The sequence below is a fragment of the Ovis canadensis genome, chromosome 16 (genome assembly GCF_042477335.2).
Source record: "Ovis canadensis isolate MfBH-ARS-UI-01 breed Bighorn chromosome 16, ARS-UI_OviCan_v2, whole genome shotgun sequence".
Lineage (NCBI taxonomy): Eukaryota > Metazoa > Chordata > Mammalia > Artiodactyla > Bovidae > Ovis > Ovis canadensis.
Genome location: NC_091260.1, coordinates 56,859,440 through 56,886,641, shown reverse-complemented (window position 1 = coordinate 56,886,641; position 27,202 = coordinate 56,859,440). Strand labels below are relative to the sequence as shown.

Here is a 27,202-nt window from a genome sequence, read left to right as displayed (position 1 = left end):
GGAGTGGGTAGCCATTTCTTTCTCCAGGAGATCTTCTGGACCCCTGAACCCGGATCTCCTGCATTGCAGGCAGATTCTTTACTGAGACACCAGGGAACCCCATATTCATGCACACAGCACACATTCAGGTTTTCCCTTTTCTAAAGGCATGATGCAAAGGAAGTGTGAAAGAGAATAGTGACAAGGAGAGTCTGGGATTAACATTTCCCAAATGTTTTACTTTTAGGGGAAAAATAGATTTACACCTTAGTATACAGGACAAAGATCTAATATAAATGGGACTCAAAATATCATCTGAGTGAATGCACAATCAGTGTGTATTTGAAGCACAAATACAAGGACAGGGAAGCACCTTCTTTGGTGAAGATGCTGATAGAGACCTTTTAATGGTACTATAGAAAAACAAAGTGACATTGGTTTTATTGAAAGGAAACATTAGCTTCTAGTATTTTTTGACATGCAGACAGGATTTAGAGGCAAGAGTCTATTGCATCTCTTTATACTGAATGACTGTTGAAAAATAAGTACTTTCTTGAAATGATATTGAAAAGCACAGTGTTAGCTTTTGTAAAGACCATGTGAAGAAGATAATAGGGAGAAGAGTATAATTCTTGATCTAAAGTGAAGAACCTGGGAACTGACTATCAAAGATAGTATATACCGAAAAGTCAGAAATCAATGGCTTATTTTAACATGCTGTAAGCCGTACATTTTAATGGATATGCACTATGCTATTTTTTTTCTCCCTTAGTCAACACGGTCTGAAGGAGAACTTATATTTAAGTATAGAAAACTCAATAGTATACACGTGGCCCAGTTTGGTGGGCAGTTCTTTGTCCTTTGCCTTTTCCAGTTTGGCAAGGCAAGCCACCAATTTCAGACCCAGGACATTGCCTCCCCTAGTGATGGGGAACCTCTCATATCTGTCAGTATAATTGATCCTGATATTGTAGCTTCCAGCTGCTTAGCCAGAACCCCTCTTTCTTCTGAATTAACTTATGTGAAGGTGATGGTGGTATAAATCTTGCTGTGGACTCTATGCCCAGCCTAGGCTTCACCTTGATAATGCAGTAGGAAACCCCCACTTTAAGACACAGGCAGAGAGGAAGACAACCATCCCAATAGGATCCACATTTGTGCAATGACTACCAGTTGAGCTTTCTTGTTCTCCACCAAGGTGGGACAGTCTGAAACCCTGCTTGAAGGACATATGGCCTCTTAGGGGAGACATCCCCTTTGCCCACAGCTTTTTTCTCAAGTGTGGCTAACAATCTCTTGCTTTGTCTCTGGTCTGTACTTGATGGCCAGCTTAAGCGGCTGTGTAGCTGTTCAGCTGTCCAGCGCCTGGTTAAATGGTTCATTGCAGGGGGTGCTTTCAACTGCTTACAGAGGATAGCGTTTTGTCAGTCCACCTCAGTGCATCTTGGCCATTTCACAAACCAGTGAAGTGCCTTTTTAAGCTGGATGTCCTTTCCAGTGACAGAAATCTTGGGCCTTTCCTCAAATAGGTGGTTTACCACCTTCTTGGCTTCCTGATTCTTCATGACAGCAGGGACTAGGGCTACCTTACAACAACTCTTATGAAGTAAATGTCATTATTTTCCACTGGAAAATAACATATAATCACATAACTGATATGTAACAAGGCCAGGATTTGGGCAAAATTTGACAGTCACCAGAGACTATCATTTTTATTGCACAATATAAATAATGTTTAGTAAAATTTTAAACAATCGATTCTTTAACAGTCCATGAAAGAAATGAGAATATTCAATGTTCTATTTGAGACACTGTGCCTAATATTCATAACACATGCTACTATCATGAAGGAATAATCTCTAGCTATTCATAGTTATCTGAAAACTTAAAAAAACTCAAACCAATGGTACAGTTTTTAAAAAGAAAGAAAAAAGGAGGGATAGAGGAAGGAAGGGCAGAAGCCAAATCAATGTATAACTTTTAGTTTGGAAAAATCTTATTCTTTTTGATCAGATTAAAATATCCCTGCCCTCAAAAGTTTTCTATCACCAATATATCACTTATTCTTTGTTCCCTTATGCTTTCAGAATATTTAGTTCTTATTATTACAGTGATATACAAATTCTTACCCAACTTATAGAATAAACTGTGCTATTTATGACACATCAGATTAGAGCTTTTAATGTAGAAAGTGTCATGGATTTATGATTAACTTAACTGAGTTGCTGATCACTTGCTTGATGCAATATTTCAGGATGTTACTCAACAACTTGGCAATATGATTGAAAAAATATTTATAGAATGGAAAATTAGCTTACTTTCACAAGTGGGTAAATACGATAAAGATAATTAATTCCAAGTATCAAAATCATATAATATGTTGTTTTGTTTGCATGCTGCAGTTATGTGTTCATAAAATGACTATATCGCAACAAAATAAAAATACTATTTGTAAGCCAACTGGTAATCAATCTATCTTCTTCATTCATTTTTAGCCCTAAATAAATCTAATGACATGGAAACAAATTTGTAAGTATATTGTTATATTTATACAAATGTAATAACTGTTATTTCAGTGTGAAAAGGCTGCTTGAGAATAGAAATCTTAAATATGTTATTTTGTAAATAGCAATACCAACATAGCAGAGCTCATTAACAACTGATGCCGACATATAACACAAGAAGTTGTTCAACTGTTGGTAGCTGCTGATAAAATATTATATTGATATATCTTCAAAATATGTGCATTTCTTTCATGAGAACTATTGTAAGGCCCTCTGCTATATCTTTTGTAAGAAAGATGTTAAATTTAGTGGGTGTGCAAAGAAAGCAAAAACGTTGATGAAAATCCAGATGATTTTGTTTTCATCATAAAAATTAAGCATGAAGTACTAATTGGCTAAGTACTTGGGTGATTCTGTAACACAGCAAATTGAAAAAACATAGCTGCTGCTAAGTCACTTCAGTCATGTCCGACTCTGTGTGGCCCCATAGACGGCAGCCCACCAGGCTCCCCGTCCCTGGGATTCTCCAGGCAAGAACACTGGAGTGGGTTGCCATTTCCTTCTCCAATTCGTGAAAGTGAAAAGTGAAAGGGAAGTTTGTCAGTCGTGTCCAGCTCTTCGCCACCTCATGGACCGCAGCCTACCAGGCTCCTCTGTCCATGGCATTTTCCAGGCAAGAGTACTGGAGTGGGGTGCCATCGCCTTCTCCGGAAAAAACATAGAAGAAGTTTAAAACAAACATCTGAAAGTGACAGCATTAGATCTGTTTGGAAATGTATTCAGCAGGCTTCCTCTGCAAGCGAGTATAAAGTTTTGACTTGTCAGATTGCTTAAATGAAACTTCATCTCACTATGGAAGATATCTCCAAATCTTTAAATTAAAGAGAAGACAATTTCAGACACTCATCATTAAGGAGGTAATAAAGAAACACACACACACACACACACACACACACACACTCTTACTTTTCCCTGATGTTAGCTGAAAATGAGCACTAAATAATACTTCAAAAGTGCATTATACCATCTCCAACAATAATCTGGCAGGTGACAATAAGGAAATATTTGTTCTTTGCTATAATATTAAGTTTTCGACTTAACTGTTAAAATGTTTAAAAGTTAAGTTGTGATATAACAAAATTTGTTGGGATTTCATATGTATTCTTAGAAACAGAATTTTTGTGGGATAGTGATATTTGCCACTCAAGACACAGGATTTGGATAATAAATCCAAAAGAAATAGAGGAAATAAAAATAAAAGCAAATGCAACCTTGTCAAAGAATACAGCCACTTACTTTGATACCTTTAGGATACCTTTAAGATTAAAAATGGGGAGTTGACTTTTCTATTTGTTTACTGAAACGTCTCTCATAGACAATTCTTTCCCTGCCCTCTTTTCTAGATAAAAACAGTTCCTTAACCACCATTCAGCTCTAAGGTCCTGATATATTTTGCAAGAGTTTCTTTTTCTTTTTCTTCTGACATTCGCTGCAGTCCAGTTCTCTCTCCCCTACCTTTCTCTTGACTTCTATTCTCGATAGCCCTTTGCCACTCTTCCCTGAGCTGGGAATATGCACCTTCAGTTCCTTGCTGCTTTGTTCCCTCCGTGACTCCAGGTGGCGCTCTTGGACAGGATGACTTGCTCTCCGCTCAGTTCACATCAGGTAGGAGAGAACCCTACAGGCCTTCATCCATTGTTAGGACTTATCCAGGGAGTGTATGTAGGTCGACCCTAAAATAGCATCACTATCCAAAGAGTTATTAAGGCCTTTTTCTTTTGCAAGAGTCCCACAGTGAGAGTCAGATCCTAGTCCACCCTGCCTCCCAAATGCAGGCGTAGTGTATTAAACTTTCTGTAGATTCCCAGTGACAGCCTGCACCCCACATGGATGTTTAAGCAGAGAGAGGGAGAAGAGGTGGAAAGGAATATCACATCCTACCTGGAGGAGGGGATTCAAAAAATAACACCCTCACATTTATATACAAAAATATATTTTCCTTTCACTATCTTCTTCCCTAAAACCCTCTCTTTTTCTCTCGTTTCTTATATACTTAAGCTGAGAAGATTCAAGACACTAAGAACAAGATATTTTAATTATTTTAAATTTTCTTTGTAGATGCTTCAAATGCTGATTTGTCTTTGGAATGTCATTATCTATCGCACATTAGTCAAACTTAAGCTGTTCTACTTAAAAAACCTTTATCATACAATAATGAAATGACACTAGCTTCAGAAGGTATCTTGGATCATCATTATACCTAGATGCACTTATAAGAAGCATTTGAGAAAGAAAACACCAGGAGATTAAAGGAAGCATGAAAGAATCAGGCCATAGACCAGAGAGACAATCAGTTTCTGACACTGAGGATCCTGGAATACATCTTCTGCTGAAAGAGAGTGATGCTGAGGATATAAAATAGATTCCTGAAGAATTTGTTCACTTATTTGTTCCTTTGTTCACTCATTCACCAATTCATAAAAATAAACATTAATATCTTGAATGTAACAAGCTAAATGCAGTGAACTGGAATGCTGTGTAGGAATATCAAACAGTCATATTTTACAGAACTGATTATAATATCTTTCCAATAAGAAGTTCACGTCTTCCAAATTTTCGTAGAAAAATCTCTTCAAGTGATGTTACATGATGTTCAGTGTAGGAATATGAACATGTTTTCCTCCTTGCCTACTACCTAATATTATTGGTTTAATTTGCTCTTGGTATGTTATAGTTGGGTTTGAACTTTGCATTTTTACTGTATTAATTATGAGTCCCTTGGACTTTCAAATGAGAATTCAAGTCAACAGTAATATACCAGGCTTAAAAATTAACTGAGCTTTTGCAGATTTAATCTGGTGATCTCAACCATATTAAATTAGTCATACTTTTAATTTTAAAGAGCTGTGTTTCAGTGATGACAAATTATGTAGTCATAAAGTTAACTAAATATACTCAAACATGAAACTAGCAAGGAACTATTATATCATTTATACAATTACAACACTAAAAATTACTAATTAAATTTATTACACTTAATACTGAGGAATTAGATAATAGCTGCAATGCAGCAGAAATGTTTTGCTGAAACTAAATCACTTCTTAAAATACAAAAAGAGTTTTGTCACACAATTAAGGATATTTTGAGCTCTGTATACTTACTTTAGTTTCAGGTATGTGATGATTCCATTCTGGAATTCCATTACTATTCAAACTACTCTAAATTAAGTATACCATGAGGTCCCGTGGCCTTGGCTGAGCAAGAATATTTCATTTTTCCCTCAACCTCCATTCTTTTCTCATTAACCTGAAACCATTAAAAAGTAAAATGATTTGTTGACTCACAAATCATAAAGTAAATCCATTTACTGAATTAAGTCTGATTGTTGCCATCTTAGTTGTAAGTAACCGTATACCTCTAAGGTAACCACTGAAATACTGCAGAATATACTACATTGTTTAAACTTAAAATTGAAGTAAATGCAGACACAAACTTTTCTCAGGGTTACTGCCAAAAAGAAGAAGGTCAGAGAGGAGAAGAAGTGGCAGATAGAGGAAGAAGAGAAAATTTCAGGACATTAGGATATATGGCTCCCTGGGAAATATCAATTTAGACCTTGTGTAATCTAAAGTACAAAGTTTAAAGTTATTTTATAAAACAGTAATTAATTTTATATTAGCTTATATAAATGCTTTTGGAAGTTTTCTTCATTATTTTAAAATATTATATACATGTATGTGTGTGTATATATATATATATATATATATATATAAAATGACTTGAGAGTCCCTTGGACTGCAAAGAGATCAAACCAGTGAATTCTAAAGGAAATCAACCTTGAATATTCATTGGAAGGACTAAGGCTGAAGCTGAAGCTCCAATACTTTGGCCACTTGATGCGAGGAGCTGACTCATTGGAAAAGACCTTGATGCTGGAAAGACAGAGGGCAGAAGGAGAAGGGGACGACAGAGGATGAAATGGTTGGGTGGCTCCTCAACTCAATGGACATGAGTCTGAGCCAACTCCTGGAGATGGTGAAGGACAGGGAAGGCTGGCGTGCTGCAGTTCATGGAGTCGTAAAAAGTGAGACACAACTGAGTGGCTGAAAAACAACAACAAATATGCATATATGCAAAGTATGTGTGGTGTGCGCGTATAAATTTTGAAGCGTAACACAGTACTTGAGAACCTACTGGCAATTTGAGAACTGCAACCTTACTCTAAGGAATTCTGTCACTCTCCACCCAACACTTCCTTCATTCAGGATTTCAAATCCCTAACGGTCCCTTCTGGCATCACGGACTCGATGGACGTGAGTCTGGGTGAACTCCAGGAGATGGTGATGGACAGGGAGGCCTGGCGTGCTGCGATTCATGGGGTTGCAGAGAGTCGGACACGACTGAGTGACTGAAATGAACTGAACTGAACTGAACTGAATGGTCCCTTCTCAGAAAAGAGGTAATAACATCCTGGATTTTAAACTTATCATCCTTGGCCTTATTATACTTTATCACATGTTTACATTGAAACAATATATTGTTTCATTTCACTTATTTTTTTTAATAATGTACTCCATATAGTTCTTTCTGTTTTTTTCCCCCTTATTTATTGTTGCTGGCTCACTTTAATATTTCTATTTTTTTTCTTCATATACAATCAATCGTTATTTATTTATTAAAATGTCAGCATTCAGGTCCATGAAAGTCTAAATTTTTTGTGACTTTTTTGCTCCCACAGATTCTCATTCATGGTGAGTGAGTGAGAGAATGTTTATGTGTATGTGAGAGTAACAGAGAAAGAGAAAGAGAAAGAGAGAGAGATGTGACTGTGGAAATCTGGGGCCTAAATCAATCATGCTTTCCCTCAGAAAGAACTTTCGTTTCCTTCTGGTGGGAACAAGGGTGTGCTATTCACATGGGATCCATCCCACGACAATGGTCTTATCTCTTGCTGGTATGGAAATCTAATTAATCTCTCCACCCCACAGAGAGGGGTTTTCCCAGGTGGCGGCAGTGGTAAAGAATCTACCAGCCAAGCAGGAAATGCCTCCCAAGCAGGAGATGTGGGTTCGATCCCTGGATCAGGAATATTCCTTGCAGAAGGGAATGGCAATCCACTCCAGTATTCCTGCCTGGGAAATAGCATGGACATAGAATCTTGGTGGGAGAAGGCAATGGCAACCCACGGCAGTACTCTTGCCTGGAAAATTCCATGGATGGAGGAACCTGGTAGGCTGCAGTCCATAGGGTCGTTAAGAGTCGGGCACGACTGAGTGACTTCACTTTCACTTTTCACTTTCATGCGTTGGAGAAGGAAATGGCAACACACTCCAGTATTCTTGCCTGGGGAATCCCAGGGCCAGAGGAGCCTAGCGGGCTGCTGTCTATGGGGTCACACAGAGTCGGACATGACTGAAGCGACTTAGCAGCAGCAGCAGCAGCAGCAGCAGCAGCAGAATCTCGGTGGGCTACAGTACCCAGACTTGCAAAGAGTCAGACATGACATAGCGACTAAAGAGGGCCCCACAGAGAACCCTACCATCCCCATAAGCTTAGTAGTATTTTTGACCAATGAAAGTCTTCTAACCCCCAAATCTATAACATTTATGGTTTAGCAGAATTTAGTTCTTTCATAGTAAGTGCCCAAAGATATCTGGTCAGGAAGACACAATTCATATACTTGTGATACTTGTGTAGAAGTAGGTACCATAAACGGTCTGATTATAAATTCAGATTATGTCTGAGTTTATATCATAAATATCACAAATTCAGATTATATCTGATTGTTTTTATCATATGTATGTAATACTGGATTTTTTTCTTTTAGAAATCAAGAACTTTCATATAACCAAATAATAGAGAATAATCATGGGATTTAAATGAATTGATTGTTCACACTTAGCAATATTTATCCCAAAATCCATTACAAAAGTATACATCAATCATGTATTAATCAATTTAATATAATAATATATAGTCCTACTGTTGAGCTTCTTGCAGACAACCTTTGCATGTGTTAGCTGGAGTGGAATTCAAAGAGCTTCCTGTTCTAGTTTTCATGTACTTTTGTCTGTTCATATAATTTGCATAGAAAGAGATCATCAGCCTCTCATTGGTAGTATTGCATGAGTTTGAATTAATAATATACAATGTATACATTAGCATATTAAAATACTAAAAAAGCATTAGTTTACATTGGAAGATTCCAGTTACTAAAATTATGATATTTTCTACTCAACTTCCTCTCCTCTACTTCTTATATTCAAGGTACTTCAAATGTAGTCATCAACAGTAGAACTGTTTTGACATGACAATATGGACACCTAAGCTAAGTTTGGCCAATCTAATTTCTCAGCATAAGAATGTATAATTAAGACAAACCTCATATGCACTGGACATGAAATGAAGAGCCATTGATCATGAGAGTTATGTGGTGGCTAGTTTCTATTGACCATGAATATAAGGGAACAGAAAATATTAGTCTAGAAACAAGGAAGACTAAAGCAGCAGAAGAAAAAGATAAGAAGTGAAAGGTGGAAATGTGATTCTAAGTGCTTATTACTGCGTGGCTCCAAATGTCTTTATTAAGACCTCCTATGTTTGTAAGGGTGCTTGCTCCTTGGAAGGAAAGCTATGACAAACCTAGACAGTGTATTAAAAAGTAGACACATCACTTTGCCAACAAAGGTCTGTATAGCCAAAGCTATGGTTTTCCCAGTAGTCATGTATGGATGTGAGAGTTCAATCCTAAAGAAGGCTGAGAGTCAAAGAACTGATGCTTTCAAACTGCAGTGCTGGAGAAGACTCTTGCGAGTCCCTTGGACAGCAAGATCAAACCCTCAATACTAAAGGAAATCAATCCTGAATATTCATTGGAAGATCTGATGCTAAAGCTGAAGTTCCAGTACTTTGGCCACCTGATGGGAGGAGCCAACTCACTGGAAAATACTTTGATGATGGGAAAGATTGAAGGCAAAATGAGAAAGGAGTGACAGAGGATGAGATGGTTAGATAATATCACTGACTCAATGCATATGAATCTGAGCAACCTCCAGGAGATAGTGGAGGACAGAGGAGTCTGGTGTCCTATGATTCATGGGGTCACAAAGATTCAGGTATGACTTAACAACAGAACAATAACAATACTTGTGTTTCATGAGATGCTATTATGCTATAGCATAATACTATACACACACACACACACACACACACACACTTGCCTATTCTTTCTTGAATTTATTCTGTTATTTTCAACCAAAAAGCCAAACTAATTTCAATCTAAGCTGTGGATAAAAGCATGAAAAAGAAAAAAGCAAGATTATTATGCTTACCAGATCCACTACATGACTCTTATAACTTATTTCACCTGTTTTGCATAAGATGCACGTGTAGTATCCCTACTGTTTGTGACAACTTAGTGAATCAGTACCCAAACAAAGTTTAAAATAGTTCCTTCACATGGTAAGAACTGTATCTGTTGACTCTTACTAATATCATCCCCCTTTTGTAAGAATTTTAATTTTATTTTAAAATTTATTTTAAATTTATTTATTTTAATTTTATCAATTCCATGTTATATGCCACATCTTAGTGCAGCAGGGAGCAATAATCCATCATGAGGTTGGTTAACAGTGCTTCTTGAAGGGAGGGAAGAGAGGAAAAGATAAAAATATTTCAATTTTTTTCAATATTTCAATATTTTTTCAAAAATATTTCAATAATTACTCATAAGTCAGTGCTTTATCTGATAGATGAAAAAGCTTTTTATTTTTCAATTAAAAGTAAACCTTAAAAAAAATGGGTGCTATAGATTAGGTCATTGTTTCTAATATGTACCATGTTGTCATCCTGGAAAGAAACCAAATAGCTCTGAATAGTTACAATAATGCAAAGTAGCAATCCTTAAACATATCATAGTTTCTCTTTGGGGTTTCCCGTTCAACATAACCTGCTGCTCTGATATAAAAAGACACTTGAAATGAAAATAATTCACCGTTAATGAAACATAGAGTCATGGTCACAGTAATTTCTTGTCTGCAGTGAAGTACTTCCTTTAGTTTATTTAGCCTTCTCTCGAAGAATTGGTGTATTCAGCTTTAAATAATAAACTAAACTGGTCTCTTTTGTGTCAGAACATGGGCCATGTGGCCAGAAAGATAACACGACAACTTTAGGAAGGAATTTCCTATTCCTTCACACCTTATGAACTAATTCTTTCATTCCTCTTCAAATGCTAGCAAGCAAAGCAAGAATGTTCTTGTGAGAGGATGGAAGGAAAAGGCACATTTCAATTCAGTAGGGCAAACACATACGTGAATACAGGCATATATTTCTAAAACTAAACCCATATGTTGCCTCCATTTTTCCCCTCTCTTCAAAAAGCTGAATTATATGAATAACTCTATATATATGTATAATTTAAATATGTAAATCTGTATCTATATATATATACACATATAGCATTTTGAACAATGGATCTAGGGATTCTATATCTAAGCTGTAAAGCAGAAAATAGAAAATTTTAGGATATTTATCACAATTTGAGTAAAATGTAAAATTACTGTGAAAACTCTCAAAGTATATAAAATAGATTCATATGGTATGTTAAGCTAACGTTTTTTTTTCTGCAAAGGAAGTGGCTTGGGATTTTATAAAATTGGCATCAATGGCTGTATGCAGTCAGGTCTGTAGACTGGTTGTCACACTCGTATCATTTCTTTCATAGACGTTCAGGAAATATTCCTCTTCTGCCAAATACACTGTCTGAAATTTAAGTGTTGTCTGTGGTCCTAGAGGCTCAGTTTGCACCCAGTCTGCTCGGACTTTGAGACAGCAAGGAGAGCCCCCCTCAGAAGATGGCACCTTACTGGCTTTCTACTGCTATTGTAACAAACACTGCAAAGAGTGACTTAAGACATTTGATACTTTACAGCTCTGTAGAAGCCTGTCTGACACAGGCTTCTCCTGGCAACTTCAAGAGCTTGGCAGGACTGAGTTCTTTTCCAGAAAGTCTAGGGGAGAATTTGTTTCTTTTTCACTTTGAGGCTTCCTTTAAGCTTTGCATCAATACCACCTTTTTCCAGATTCAAAGGGCAGACTAAATCCTTCTCAGACTGTGTTATTCTAACTTTCCATTCTGCATTTCGATTCCACTTTTTGGTGGTAACATTGGGTCCATCCCAATAATTTAGAATAATCTTACATTAACATCAGCTGCTCAACAAGTTTATTTCCACAAGCAACTTTAGTTACCTGTTGCCATGTAACAGAATATATGCACAGGTTCCTGGGATCTGGATGTGGATACCCTAAGAGGCGAGGAAATGCATTATCCTGCCTCCTGCAGGGACAATATGGACTTTCTCCACTATTATGTTCAATCATTGCTAATTTTCATTAAAAAGATCATCAATTTTGTAACCTGATGTTTGCATTTGATAAAAATTATAAAATATGGATATAAAATAGAACTATTCTTTGACATTCGTGTAAGAGGCCAGTTATTGTCAATAAGAAGACAGAATAATCATTGCAGAAACTATCTGTTTAATTTCAAAGTGAAATTAGTGACAAACTGTGGATGCAATTTACACTATTTTTGAAAATCAAAATAATGAATGTCATATGGAGTATTCATTATTCCTTTCATGAACTCAGTGTGGCAATTTTATCAACAACTAAGCAAAGTGTCAATATGAGCACATGATAAAACCAACTAGGGTAGTTAAAAGAATCACAGATAAAGTAACTTGAAGTGGAATTAAGAACATGAAATACAATGGTGACTAGAACAAACAAAGCAAATCCGTTGCTAATTTTAAATTAAAAATCAATACCATCTTCTTTAAAGACCTTGACTAAATTATACCTCTGGCCAAGCAATAAATTAATGAAATGCAGCATGCATGAAACACAAACCTCATTTTTAGTTTCCATTTTTAAGAACTATTTCAAATTAAGTATAATTTTTCTAGAAATAACCCCAAAAATGAACATTTGTAGTAATTTTGTATACTGTACTTCAGGTCCTCCTGACATAGTAAAGCTAATTATAAACATTTATTATGTGTGAGAAACAAAGATTTTTACATACTTTATTTCACACAGCCTTCAAAGAATTATTAACACATAAGAAGTCAATAATATCCCCACTTCATAGATTTAGATTCTGAAGCACAGAAAGATTAAATGACTTGTTTAGGAATATCCAGGCAGTAAGAGGTAAAGCTGACATTTCTAATCCATGCACTGTAGCTTTACAGCCAAAACTATTAAGTGGTGCCCTCCTGCCTTCTGACTTGGATCGTACACAAATATTTTCACTTTTAAACATAAGATGACTAACAGTTTGAATTGTGTTTTGAGCAGGGCTAGAGCTAGATAGCTAGATACTGTGAAGGGATTCATTTCACATGGGTTTCCTTGGTGGCTCAGATGGTAAAGAATCCGCCGTCAATGCACCCAGGAGACCTGGGTTTGATCTCCAGATTAGGAAGATCACCTGGAGAAGGAAATGACTACCCCCTCCAGTATTTTTGCCTGGAGAATTCCGTGGACAGAGGAACCTGGTGAGGTACAGCACTTGTGGTGGTAAAGAGTCGGACATGACTAAGTGACTAACACTTTTTTTCCTTTCACATAGTATTAGATGACTTAAATATCTTAGAAAGATTGTTATTATGATGATCTTGCCAGAGAGAATTAATATATATCACATTATATATATGTAATAATAATAATAATGTATAATATCTAATGCGTGTGTGTTAGTGATCCGGTTACTACATTTTCAACCTCAAAATACAGACGTCATCCCTTCCAAATGTATACCAGTGTAAAAAAAAAAAAAAGATAAACAGAAACTTCAATTAAGACTCAACCAGGAGACCAGAAAGGGGCGCTCTCATACCCTCCAACAATAGCGAAGCCCAAGAAGAAGAAAGAGCCCTCTTCATTTCCCGGCAAGGACTCAGTCAATAAAAAGCCGTGTTCTCTTTGTTTACTCCAGCCCTCCCAGCTTCTTTTTCCTCTCTAGAAGAGAGGTCTCCTTTCATTGCCCTGCACATGGCTTGCTGATACTTGCAATTCCCTGCTGATCCTGAATAAATATATGTTTGCTGGAGAAATATCTGGCAGTTTCTCTGTTTCAAATCAATATTTTGGCGGTCCATACAGGGACCAGTGAAGACCCACAAATGTTCCAGTGCTGGTGAGCAAATAGGTGTGATACCTACAATTAAGCTGGAGAAATATCTGGCAGTTTCTCTGTTTCAAGTCAATATTTTGGCCGTCCATACAGGGACCAGTGAAGACCCATAAATGTTCCAGTGCTGGTGAGCAAATAGGTGTGATACCTACAATTAAGCTCATCATCACTCTTTGAGCGCACATCTCTTTCTCCTTGACTCAGGTTCACACTCTGTTTGCATTTGAAGCTCTCCAGGCTTGATTTGGGATCTATTTTTAAAAAGTTTGTTTTTGGTTAAAGCCTTGTTCTCTATGTGGGTACTTGTTGAGTACTTCGGTCTGATTTGTCAACAGACTTCTCAACAAAAGCTGGCTAAAAATATCTTTAGCCCATTCCTTTTAAAACAGAGACTGTTTCACTAAAATTGTGCCAGCTATCCAGCCTTTGGCCTATTCCTATGAAATTGGGGTTATTCTAAGGAAGTTGGCTAAAAAACCTTTGGCTTAACTCTTGGACCAAGCTGTTTCCGTAGAATTGGCTGGGATTAGCTTGCAAGCTGTTTGCATTGAACTATTTGAGCTATAAGTGATATGAGCTATTGGAAAACTTTTACTCTAGAGAAAATCCTCTCAGAAATGGGATTCCACTTATCTAAGTATTTTGATGGTGCCCTCAGCTACAAGGGTCTATTTGATTTTATAATTAAAAACTGTAGTCCTTCCTCCTGTGCCTTTCTAAATAAATGGGCCGATGTGACCGAAGCCAATTTAGAATACCAGTGGTCATTATGGGGAACTTTTGAAATCCCCAAATTTAATATCTGTAAAACTAACTGGACTACAACAGCTTAAAATTTCTAGAAGTTACTGGAATGTTGATAGTGATTGATATTTTTGAAGCTTCCAAGCATCGTCAGTATCCTTAAAATGCCTCTATGCAAAATAAGATTTTAAGATTAACAAACAAATGATTAAAGAAAGACACAAAGGCTCCCAAAGCCTCCAGCTTCTCTTCCTTGTCTTAGACTCAGCCTCCGCCACCATCTTGTCTCTCTCTTTTGGCTCCCAGTGGCCAGATTCCAGGGCTTTTCAGGTGGCTCAGCAGTAAAGAGTCCACCTAAATGCAGGAAACACAGGAGACTCTGGTTCAATCCCTGGGTTGGGAAGATCCCTTCCTCCTTCTTTTTTATGCTACCTATGCCCCTTCTAAACCCTCAAATCCCTCATTTCCTTCCTTGAAAATTCTCTCTACTTTCTTTTTTGAATTTATAAGAACTTCTCCCTTTAAAATTAAGTCTTCTGAGGACCCAGCACTCTAACTCTTAATTTCTTATATTCCCTGGAATAAAGCTGATCTGTGAACCATTGTCAAAGATTTTCCTAAAAAAAACAAAGATCCTTACATACTTGCTCAGGAATTTAATAGTCATCCAAACTTATCAACCTGATTTCTCTGACTTGTATAAGCTGGCCCATATGCTTACCAGTGAAGGCCAAGCCCAGCATTGGATGAAAATTATTGATTGGAAAAATCCTGAAAGGTCTCTAGAATTACAACTGGGAGACCAGTCCACTGATTTATTGTATGATCAGGCTTGGGCAAGCACTGGGTGACTTCACCTAGCAATTCCTCAAGGTTTTTCAAAACCTGTTTGAAACAAAATTCACACTTGCACACTCACACACACACACAAATCTGATGAACCTGTTCACAACTAATACAAACTTCAGCTTGCTTTTAAAGAAAATTCTGATTTTCCTTCAGATGTTTATTTTACCCAGGTATCTTTTAAGTTTATATTTATGAATAGAGTGAATCAGGATCACTCCCTTACAGTAAAACTTGCCAGGAGAGAATGGGAAACCATGTCCACTCCAGATTTAGTGAATATGGCAAATCAATTCTCTCACACTCTAGTTGAATCACCTCAGAAACAAACAAACAAACAAAAAACACCGAAATTCTTAATCTGCAACTCCAGTAAATGAACACTTCTAAATGCAACCAAACCCTCCTAGTTTGTGCTATTATCTGCAAAGAGCGAGACCACTGGAAAAAAGACTGTTTACAAATTAAGTACTTTAAGGGCCTTCAGCTCACTTAACCAGCCTTTCCAACTTCCCAGTTCTCAATGAAGGGGTTGCAAGGACCTACAGGGGCTCTTTCCAATCCTTGCTCTTAATTGGTTCAGAGAAACATTTCTCCAGATTGATAATGAATCTCTCCCATTCCGATTTACATGAAAGTGACATTGTGGAAGCTGAACCCCACTACCCACGACTGTAAAACAGTCCCTGCCTTGAAGTACTAAACTCGTTCAAATAGTAGGGGCCACTACCCAGTATCTCCATAGGCTGGAATCAAGGCTTTGGTAGGGAACAGAATCCAATTTTAGCCTTGAAGTTCATTTCCAAACCCAACATCTACTGCCAATATTAATTTCCTTATAATTTTAAAGAATGGAGGTCCTCAGCTCTAAGAGGCCACTCACTGTCTTCTGTACCACGGCTTTCACAGCATGGCAGTTGGCTTTCTCAAGCCCAACAGACAAGCATCTTTCTGATACTTCAGATTTCATTTAAATTAAAGTGAACTGACTGATCTAACTACAAGGAAGGCATCCCACCACATGCACAGGTTCATTACACTAAAGAAGAGGGAATTACATTGGGTACATATATCAGGAGGCAGAAAACATGAGGTGTCTTAGACTATGTCTACCATAGGTCATTTTTCCAAATCTGACACAAATATTATAAACTTCCCTTCTTCCAGGTGACTGAATTAGAAAGGGCTTAACTAACTCTTAAAAATCAGCTATTTAATGGAGTTTTAATGTCCAGATACATGCTTTTTATGCACATTTTAAAGGTAAAATGCTAAACTATATTCTATTTGGAGACAGTGCTTTTAGCTACACTGATACTTTCCACACTTCAGTTTCTCCATCCTTCTTCTATGCCAAACTGTTGTTTAAAAATGTGAAAAATATTTCAGAAAAATATGAAAAATATAGACTCACATTTATTTTAAAATGATTTGTGGTAAACATATTAATACTGTACTTTTTATATCATCTCAATATATTTTAATATAGTTTATTGAAAAATTGAGACTTCATTCTGCTTAAAACCAAATAAAATGATCTATGTTCATAAAAAACAGACACAACAAACTAAGTACAATATAAAACTAAGAATTTAAGGAACTGAAAGCACCCTACTGAATCAAGGAGGTTCATGGGTGCCTCAAAACAACAGAAAATTCTAATCCTTCTTTAGGAGTCTCTGAAAGTGAGAAACTTAAGGCCAGTTGGGCTTCCCTGGTAGCTCAAATGGTAAAGTATCTGTCTCTATTGTGGGAGACTTTGGTTGGATCCCTGGGTTGGGAAGATCCCTTGGAGGAGGGCATGGCAACGACTCCAGTATTCTTGCCTGGAGAATCCCCATGGACAGAGGTGAGTGGTGAGCTACAGTCCATGGGGTCACAAAGAGTTGGACATGACTAACTAAGCACAGCACGAGTAATAGTAAAAGGGAAATACTGTCATCTTCACACTTTTGTTTTCCAGTCCTCAAAAATATTTTCCCATGGTGAGTAAAATTCTTTCTCTGACTTTCAGTCTTATGCTCACTTTCCAGATGCTGGTGGGAGATTCAATACTGCAAGAAATATCTTCCAACTTCGTGGCAGGAACCAAAATAATATTAGCTGAAATGTGGAATTATCTTCCCCACTGGGACCAAGAGGCCAAACAGGGGAAAGCCTTATGTATTATAGCATCTCCTGTGATAGTTTTTAGAATTTGGTGTGTCTCATAAAGAATTTCACCTGGTGGCAATCTACTGAGAAAACATATGGCCACAGCAGATGCTTTGCTACAGCTTGACCTGGAACTGAAAGTTCATTGTAAAGATAAGCAACGTTAGCACTCCTCTGTACAGTGGCTTATTTGACTAAAAATATATCTACTTATTATTCATAGATTATAATCATGGGCTTTTTGAATATGCATGCTATATTTAAAAACAAAGCTTAAATGATTTACATTATTCACATAAGGTAATTGAGCCCCGTGAAACAAAATTAATTCTCACATTTAATTATCTGTTTATAACCTAGTTCTCTAATATGCAGAATATCATTCCCCAAGAAACAATGTATTATGCTAAATAGAGTCTATATTCTCAAATTAGCATGTTCTCTTCAATTTATAATTCAAACTAGTGCAAGTTAATGGCAATATACTTAAATATATAATTGTTATTCTAGCATAGTTTATTGCTATAAAATAAAACAAACTACTAGTAAAAGTACTTATTATAGTCAAGTTCATTAGATTAGCACAAAAGCTTTCAGTTATACCCTGGCTTCTAAATATAAATTATACTGTTTTACTAAATATTATTTTACTTCAAGCCATCTACTTTGCACCCCTTATAAAGTATATCCACTACTGTTCATAATTCATATGAGTCTCAACTTTGATTAGGACATAATACGATCTCCAAAGTAAAATACAAGGACAGTCTCATTTATTGTCCCTATCTTAGCTCTATTACATAATATGTGTTCTTTCAGATTATCTATTATCATAAGTTCTTGAGGTCATTAACCCTCTGTTGCCACCTGAATTCCTTTATTATGGGTTATTTCTTGGATGTTTAAAATTTTGTGTACATGATCTTTGCAGTTGCTTCTGTTGTTTTTTGCTTGTTTTCCCCTTGTAGGAGGAAGATTCTTCTATTTCAATCATCTTATGTTGAGTAACCAGTCATGTTACTCATGTACAATTGGCTTAAATGGAGAAAGCAATGGCACCGCACTCCAGTACTCTTGCCTGGAAAATCCCATGGACGGAGGAACCTGGTGGGCTGCAGTCCGTGGGGTCGCTGAGAGTTGGACACGACTGAGCGACTTCACTTTCACTTTTCACTTTCATGCACTGGAGAAGGAAATGGCAACCCACTCCAGTGTTCTTGCCTGGAGAATCCCAGGGACTTTGGAGCCTAATGGGCTGCCATCAATGGGGTCGCACAGAGTCAGACACGACTGAAGCAACTTAGCAGCAGCAGCATACATATTTTCTCATGGTCTTGTGGGGCTTCTCAGGAGGCTCAGTGGCAAAGAATCCACCTGCTTGCAGGAGACAGAGGTGTGGGTCCAATCCCTAGGTCGGAAAGATGCCCTGGAGTAGAAAACGGCCACCTGCCTGGGAAATCCCATGGACATTCTATGAGGTCTATGGTCTATGGGGTCGCAAAGAGTCGGACACGACTGAGAGACTGAGAACACACACACATTGTCTTGGGTCTTGACAACTCTCAAATGGATGATCCCTGCCTGGCATTGCTCATGTCACATGGTTGTGGTCAGATGGTAGCAAATATTCAGACCTCACAGTCCCCAACAGATCTCAAATTATTTCAGAACTATTTTTATTTCGGCTACCAACTGACACGCTGAGGCATCCTGTCACCTCCTTCAACAGATGCATTGTTAATGCCCTCTTCAAGTACAATACAGCCCTTCTTTGGAAGGTGTAAGGTAGTTTTCTTTCTGTTTCTTTTTCACATGTAGAACAACTTATTCCAGAATAGTTTGTTGAAAATATTTTTTTCTCTCATTGAATTGTTTTTGTACATTTCAGGCATTAATTGAACATACAGGTATGAAGGAGTCATCTATTTCTTAATTCTCTATTCTGGTGCATTAATCTGTATGTCTGCTCTCAGCATAGATACCATATTATCAGTTATAGCTTACATCAATTGATTAAGGCAGGCAAGATGTGTCCCTTTTAAAAATATCTGCCCTTTATTACTGTTCTTTTCCAAATAAATATGCACTATTATAGGTCCATTACATTTCCATATACAATTTAGAATTAGTTTCTCAATTATTAATTAAAAAGGACAGTGTATTTGAGTAGGATTTCTTTGAAAGTACACATCACTATGACAGTATACATATCTTATCAATATTTAAGTCATCAAATGCATGAATACTGTACAACTCATCATTAATTAAGGTTGTCTTTCATTTCTTTCAGCTATTTTTGTAGTTGTTTTTGTTGAAACTAGAAATAAATTGATCATTTAGGATTACATTTTTGATCTATTTTCCATGTTTGTTTTTTAATAAAATACAATTAAATTTTATAATCTAATCTTACATATACAAATTTTTAAAATTATTATAAATAAATAATATGTAATATATTTATTTTGTATATTTATAAAAAAGCTACTTATTTGTTAAAGCTATATATTTGTTAGGTAGGAAGTTAAGCATGAATCAAGCTGAAAGGGATGCAAGCTTATCTCTAAACCCCATCCTAGACACACCCAGGGGAGCTCACAGATATTCTACAAAATAACCAGAGACTTTTCCAACTCTTAAGCACACACTCTAGGCACAGAGGATACAAATTAACCACAGGGGCTTCTCCAATGGCAGGTTATGTCCTCAAGTGACCTTTAGGCAGCCAGGAGTTCATTCAGTTCAGTTCAATCCAGTCACTCAGTTGTGTCCGACTCTTTGCGACCCCATGAATTGCAGCATACCAGGCCTCCCTGTCCATCACCAACTCCCGGAGTTCACTCAAACTCACGTACATCGAGCTGGTGATGCCATCCAGCAATATCATCCTCTGTCGTCCCCTTCTCTTCCTGCCCCCAATCCCTCCCAGCATCAGAGTCTTTTCCAATGAGTCAACTCTTCGCATGAGGTGGCCAAAGTACTGGAGTTTCAGCTTTAGCATCAGTCCTTCCAATGAACACCCAGGATTGATCTCCTTTAGGATGGACTGGTTGGGTCTCCTTGCAGTCCAAAGGTCTCTCAAGAGTCTTCTCCAACACCACAGTCCAAAAGCATCAATACTTCAGCACTCAGCTTTCTTCACAGTCCCACTTTCACATCCATACACGACCACTGAAAAAACTGACTAGATGGACCTTTGTTGGCAAAGTAATGTCTCTGCTTTATAACATGCTTTCTAAGTTGGTCATAACTTAACCTTCCAAGGAATAAGCGTCTTTTAATTTCATGGCTGCAATCACCATCTGCAGTGATATTGGAGTCCCCCAAAATAAACTTTGTCCCTGCTTCCACTGTTTCCCCATCTATTTCCCATGAAGTGATGAGACCAGATGCCATGATTTTCGTTTTCTGGATGTTGAGTTTTAAGCCAACTGTTTCACTTTCCTCTTTCACTTTCTTCAAGAGGCTTTTTAGTTCCTCTTCACTTTCTGCCATAAGGGTGGTGTCATCTGCATATCTGAGGTTATTGATATTTCTCCCGGCAATCTTGATTCCAGCTTGTGCTTCTTCCAACCCAGAGTTTCTCATGATGTACTCTGCATAGAAATTAAATAAGCAGGGTAGCAATATACAGCCTTGATGTATTCCTTTTCCTATTTGGAACCAGTCTGTTGTTCCATGTCCAGTTCTAACTGTTGCTTCCTGACCTGCATATAGGTTTCTCAAGAGGTAGGTCAGGTGGTCTGGTATGCCCATCTCTTTCAGAATTTTCCACAGTTTATTGTGATCCACACAGTCAAAGGTTTTGGCGTAGTCAATAAAGCAGAAATAGATGTTTTTCTGGAACTCTTTTGCGTTTTCAATGATGCAGCAGATGTTGGCAATTTGATCTCTGGTTCCTCTGCCTTTTCTAAAACCAGCTTGGACATCTGGAAGTTGACGGTTCACGTATTACTGAAGCCTGGCTTGGAGAATGTGGAGCATTACTTTGCTAGTGTGTGAGATGAGTGCAATTGTGTGGTAGTTTGAGCATTCTTTGGCATTGCCTTTCTTTGAGATTGGAATGAAAACTGACCTTTTCCAGTCCTGTGGCCATGGCTGAGTTTTCCAAATTTGCTGGCATATTGAGTGCAGCAGTTTCACAACATCACCTTTCAGGATTTGAAATAACTCAACTGGAATTCCATCACCTCCACTAGCTTTGTTCATAGAGATGCTTTCTAAGGCCCATTTGACTTCACATTTCAGGATGTCTGGCTCTAAGTGAGTGATCACACCATCATTAGGGGTTCGTAAATATTCTATAGATACATATATCTGATTGCAACAGACTGAATTATGTAAAAGCCATGCGCAATACAGCGTGTCATCATGTAACTAGCAACTGTCAATCAAAACTATTAGTCCAGCCTGTCTAGATGAATATGTAAAGATCCTGTCTTGAAAAACCCCCTTACCCCATCACTTCAGCGCCAGTGCCTCTCTTGGCGTGACTGACCTCTACCAGAGGTGTTCTTTCTGTTCATTCTTCCCTTTCTTCAATAAACTTATTTTTGCCAGGGGTAAGACCTCTCATTACCTCTAATGACTACTCATAATCTCATAAGATTCTTCTTTGTGTCCATACCAAGAATCGAGGCCCACAAGTGAGGGTCCTCTTCGACCCCTTCCCAAATCTGGCAACATTTCAATCTTGAATCACAAGTAATTATCATTTATTTTAAGTACTCATAAATTAATATATTTCCTCACTATAGTTTCAGTCTAAATAAGGATTTTTAATTTTATTGGTGCTTCTGAAGATCTAGGTTTAATTGATATTCTCTATTGTTTACCTAGTCTATTGATATATGCTCTTATTCTATCAATATCAGTTATTGTAATATTACTTTTTTCTAATACAGTAATTTTGTGGTACCTATCTTTTTCTCTCAGATTCTCTAACTGCATTCCCAAATTTTGGTAAGTTGTTTCTTTGATAATAAAGCTACATAAATCTTCACAACCAAATAAATTGTACTTGCCTTATTATTTCATATTTGACACATATATACACTAGAATGGTTTCTAAGTATCCAAATACTTGGATATTTTAAAAGATATCTTTCTGGGTTTTTAATCAATAAAATAATTTTATCTGAGGCCAGAGAATGCATGTGTACATGTCTCTGTCATTTCAAATTGAGGTGAATATCAAAGTCTACCATATGGTTTATGATGGTGAATGCTTCACATATACTTTAAAAAAATACATATGATGCAGGTTTTAGTGGTATTGTTGCACCAAGAAAATTAGGTTGAGTTAGTTGATAATATGGCTTCCCTGGTGGCTCAGACGGTAAAGCATATGCCTGCAATGCAGGAGATCCGGGTTTGATTCCTGGGTTGGGAAGATCCCCTGGAGAAGGAAATGGCAATCTACTCCAGCACTCTTGCCTGGAAAATCCTATGGATGGTATGTACAAATCTTCTGTTTTATTTTTGATATTTTAAAAGAATCATTAATTTTAGAACAGATTAGAAAAAGTATAAAGACAGTACTGAAAATTTCTGTGTACATATTACCCAGTTTCTATTTCTAACATATTAGATTATTATGGCCCACTTATTACAGTTTTAGTTGTTGGGCTTCCCTTGTGGTAACTAATCTGCTTGCAATCCGGGAGACCTGGGTTTGATCCCTGGGCTGGGAAGATCCCCTGGAAAAGGGAAAGGCTACCCACTCCAGTATTCCACCCTGAAGAATTCCCTAGACTATAGTCCATGAGGTCGCAGAGAGTCAGACACAACTGAGCGACTTTCACTTCACTTCACTTATTATAGTTAATGAATTAATATTGATATATTGTTATTACTTAGAATACATAGCTTATTCCAAATTCCTTGCCTTTTACCTAATGCCTTTTTCTCTGTTCTAGGATTCTATCCAAGATAGGACATTATATTTGATTGAATTTTTTCCTTAGGTTCCTTTCATCTGTGACAATTTCTTAGAAGGTCCATATTTTTTTCTGATCTGGATGGTTTCTAGGAGGATTGTTCAGGTACAGTATTGGGATTTGGTGATATTTTTCTCATGTTTATAGTAGGGCTATGTGTTTGGAGAAGAAGAAAACACAGGTAAAGTGCCATTTTCATCACACCATAATAAGGGTACATACTGCAAACATAAATTAACACTTTTTATGCTGACCTTGATCACAAGGCTGAGCCAGCATTTGCCAAGTTTCTCTACCCTAAAATTCTTTTTTCCTCACTTCCTGTATTGCTCTCTTCGGAAGAAGGTTACTATGGCAGCCCACACCTAAGAGGTGGGGATTTATGCACAAACTCCTTGAAGGCAGACTAGGTCTATATATTACTGGAATTGTTTTACACATGAGTTTTTTTATTCTCCCCATTTATTTATATATTTAAATCACTTACTCATATCAGTTTGGACTCAAATGTTTTACATGCAGCCATTATGCAATTTTATTTTATTTTACACTCAAAATGTTGGGAATTCTTTCAGTTGCACCAGCTATGGATCTTCACCATATTTCCACAAATGTGTGTGTGGCAGTTGGGTCATTGTTTTTTTTTTTGTAACATATTCCATTCTCATCTTTTATATTTTGCATATTATGGGAACCAATACTAAATCAGCCATTTCTCCAGAAACCTTGGCTCCTTTTGTTGGAGAATGGTATCAGAAATCAAGATGTCAGTGCTGGGGATACTTGGTGATTCTGGAGTCTTTACTTCCAGGCTCTTTCAGCTGAAAGAGCATGGAAATATACTACTGTATACTACTACATATTTTCACATATCTATATATACTTCTATACGTAAACATCTGTATCTATATTAAGCTATGCACAAATTCATTCTGATGTTTCCAACTAGAATTCATTACCCCAGGCCACATTTTAACTTCCTGTTCAGGCTTATCTATAAATTTCCATTCCATAAGTGAAAACTTTAGCTCCCACAATATGGCATTAATTTACACAATTTTTTCAGTCCCGCATGCATGATTAGAGTGTCAATATTGTTAACCTGCACTCTCAATGTAAGCAACATTATGAATTAGTGTACAGCATTTATGTACAGTTATTTGCCTTTGGATTTACAGACTTCAATCTTTTTCAAAGTTACTTAGGTCAGCACTACTTCTGTCACCTCAGACAATGTGCTTGTTGCATATATTTGTAATAGTTAGATTTATCCTGCTTCTTTGTATATCTAGTAATTTTTTATTGTATGCTATCCATTGTTAATGCTATAATGTTGAGACTAAATTTCATTTTAAGTTTTTTTGGGGGGACAGGTAGCTAATTTAACAATAAGTCAGCTCTATCTTTAGAATATTTGTTTTTAGGTTATGTCAAACATTTGAAAATTAGTCCTTTGGTATATATGTTCTTTCTTTCTTTCTTTCTTTCCTTTCTTTCTTTCTTTTTTTTTTTGCAGTTAATCTGGTGGCAATTATTGCCTTATAGCCAGAAGCAGAAATCCCACAGTGACAGTTTGAAACAACTTGTGTGATTTCTGTCTGAGAAAAACTGAGTTTTAGAAAATTTAAGTATCTTGTCCAAGGTTATAAGTCATCACTGGAGCAGAGTTACATACCCTAGTGGGTCTATTGCCCAAGCTATCTATTACAAGAATTTTCTCCTGCTTCTGCTAAATGTTCTCCCATCAACTTCTTAGAATCTTATGAAAAAGCACTGGGACATAAGTTATGTCCTTTAAAGCACTGTATTGTAACCCATGAATTGGATATGAAAGACCAGAGAGATATGGTACCAAAGTGACATAAATTGTTTGAGGTTAACATGCCTATACACTTTTAAATATATGTTTATAATGAAAATAAATATTAATAGTAAGTGTATACTTAATACAATCACTCCTGATTTCAGTATTATATCTACATTAAATAATAAGGGGAAAGAGGAAAAATACCTACTACTATATACTCAAGTATGTCAGATTAATTCCATTAGAGTATGAATTGCTTCCATTGCCATTATTTTAGAAACCATTAAATCTTTTAGATGAGGGAAGAGTTGAAAAATGAAACAGGACATAGCAAGCATTCTGAGGTTGAACAATGATCTATGTAGTCACATTAGATGCATATTAAAGTAGATTGCTAGACAGAGAAACTGACAAATAACAATCAAACAGATAAATGGAATATGTAAAATAGGCACACCAACTCCAGTTCTAGATGGAGTGACAAATGAAGTAGGCCAAGCACATGAATAGAGATATTCACTTAAATACTGACACAGTCCTAAAGATACAAATGTTTATTCTGCCATATGCATCACTGTCATATACCCTGCAGGTACATGTATTGAAATATTCGGAGAGAAGTTAAAACCTTTAAAAATGTAAGAGCATTTAGTTTACTTATTGTTGTATGTCTGCTCCACTAGGAAGGTATATAAGGAAAATGGATGGGCTTCGGGCATGAAGGAAGCTGTGCTTAAGTGGGTAAGAGCAAAATTTCTTCTTCATTTTGAATCTAGGGACTACATCTTCTTGGCTGTGAAAATTTCAGCCAGCTCTTAATACCTAGAGTCTTTCATCTAAAAACAGATGCTGAAGAGGTTCTATAAAATGAAACTTATTTTTGCATAGTACCTAAGATTATATACCTTGTATAAAACATTTAGTACAGGAAACATGGTAACCACTTATTAAATGCATATCTTAGCATTTCTTATGAACATACAACATGCATGAACAAATTGCCTTTTTCAAGGTTGATTACAGTATATATTGGAATTGCCATGTACTCCAGGAGATGATCACCCCCCAAACCACATACATTTCTGGAACACGTGTGTGTGTGTGTGTGTGTGTGTGTACATGTGCTAATTCACTTCAGTCATGTCCTACTCTTTGCGACCCCATGGACTGTAGCCCCCAGGCTCCTCTGTCCACAGGATTTCCCAGAGAAGATACTGGAGCAGGTTGCCATTTCCTCTTCCAGGGGATCTTCCTGACTCAGGGACTGAACCTGCATCCCTTATTCCTCCTGAATTGGCAGGTGAGTTCTTTACCACTAGCGCCACCTGGGAAGCCCTAGTGGGGTTCGACATGGCGCCGAAATAGATGTGTCTAACACTGCGGAGAAGGCCATGGCAAGCCACTCCAGTACTCTTACCTGGAAAATCCCATGGACAGAGGAGCCTGGTAGGCTGCAGTCCATGGGATCGCTACCAGTCAGGTATGACTGAGTGACTTCACTTTCACTTTTCACTTTCATGCACTGGAGAAGGAAATGGCAACCCACTGCAGTGTTCTTGCCTAGAGAATCCCAGCAATGGGGGAGCCTGATGGGCTGCCGTCTGTGGGGTCGCACAGAGTTGGACACGACTGAAGCGACTTAGCAGCAGCGGCGGCAGCAGCAACACTGCCAAAGCCAGAAGGACTGCCCAAAGACTTAGTGAACCCATCAGTTCAGTTCAGTCGCTCAGTTGTGCCCAACTCTTTGCGACCCCATGAATTGCAGCACGCCAGGCCTCCCTGTCCATCACCAACTCCTGGAGTTCACCCAGACTCACATCCATCGAGTCAGTGATGCCATCCAGCCACCTCATCCTCTGTAGTCCCCTTCTCCTCCTGCCCCCAATCCCTTCCAGCATCAGAGTCTTTTTCAATGAGTCAACTCTTCGCATGAGTTGGCCAGAGTACTGGAGTTTCAACTTCAGCATCATTCCCTCCAAAGAAATCCCAGGGCTGATCTCCTTCAGAATGGACTGGTTGGAT

The 27,202-nt window shown here is 37.4% G+C and overlaps 1 pseudogene; it reads right to left on the bottom strand.

Moving 5' to 3' along the window:
* Positions 1–751: 751 nt before the first annotated feature.
* LOC138421721 (large ribosomal subunit protein eL8 pseudogene) lies at positions 752–26,532 on the bottom strand (annotated as a pseudogene).
* Between the last annotated feature and the right edge of the window lie 670 nt (positions 26,533–27,202).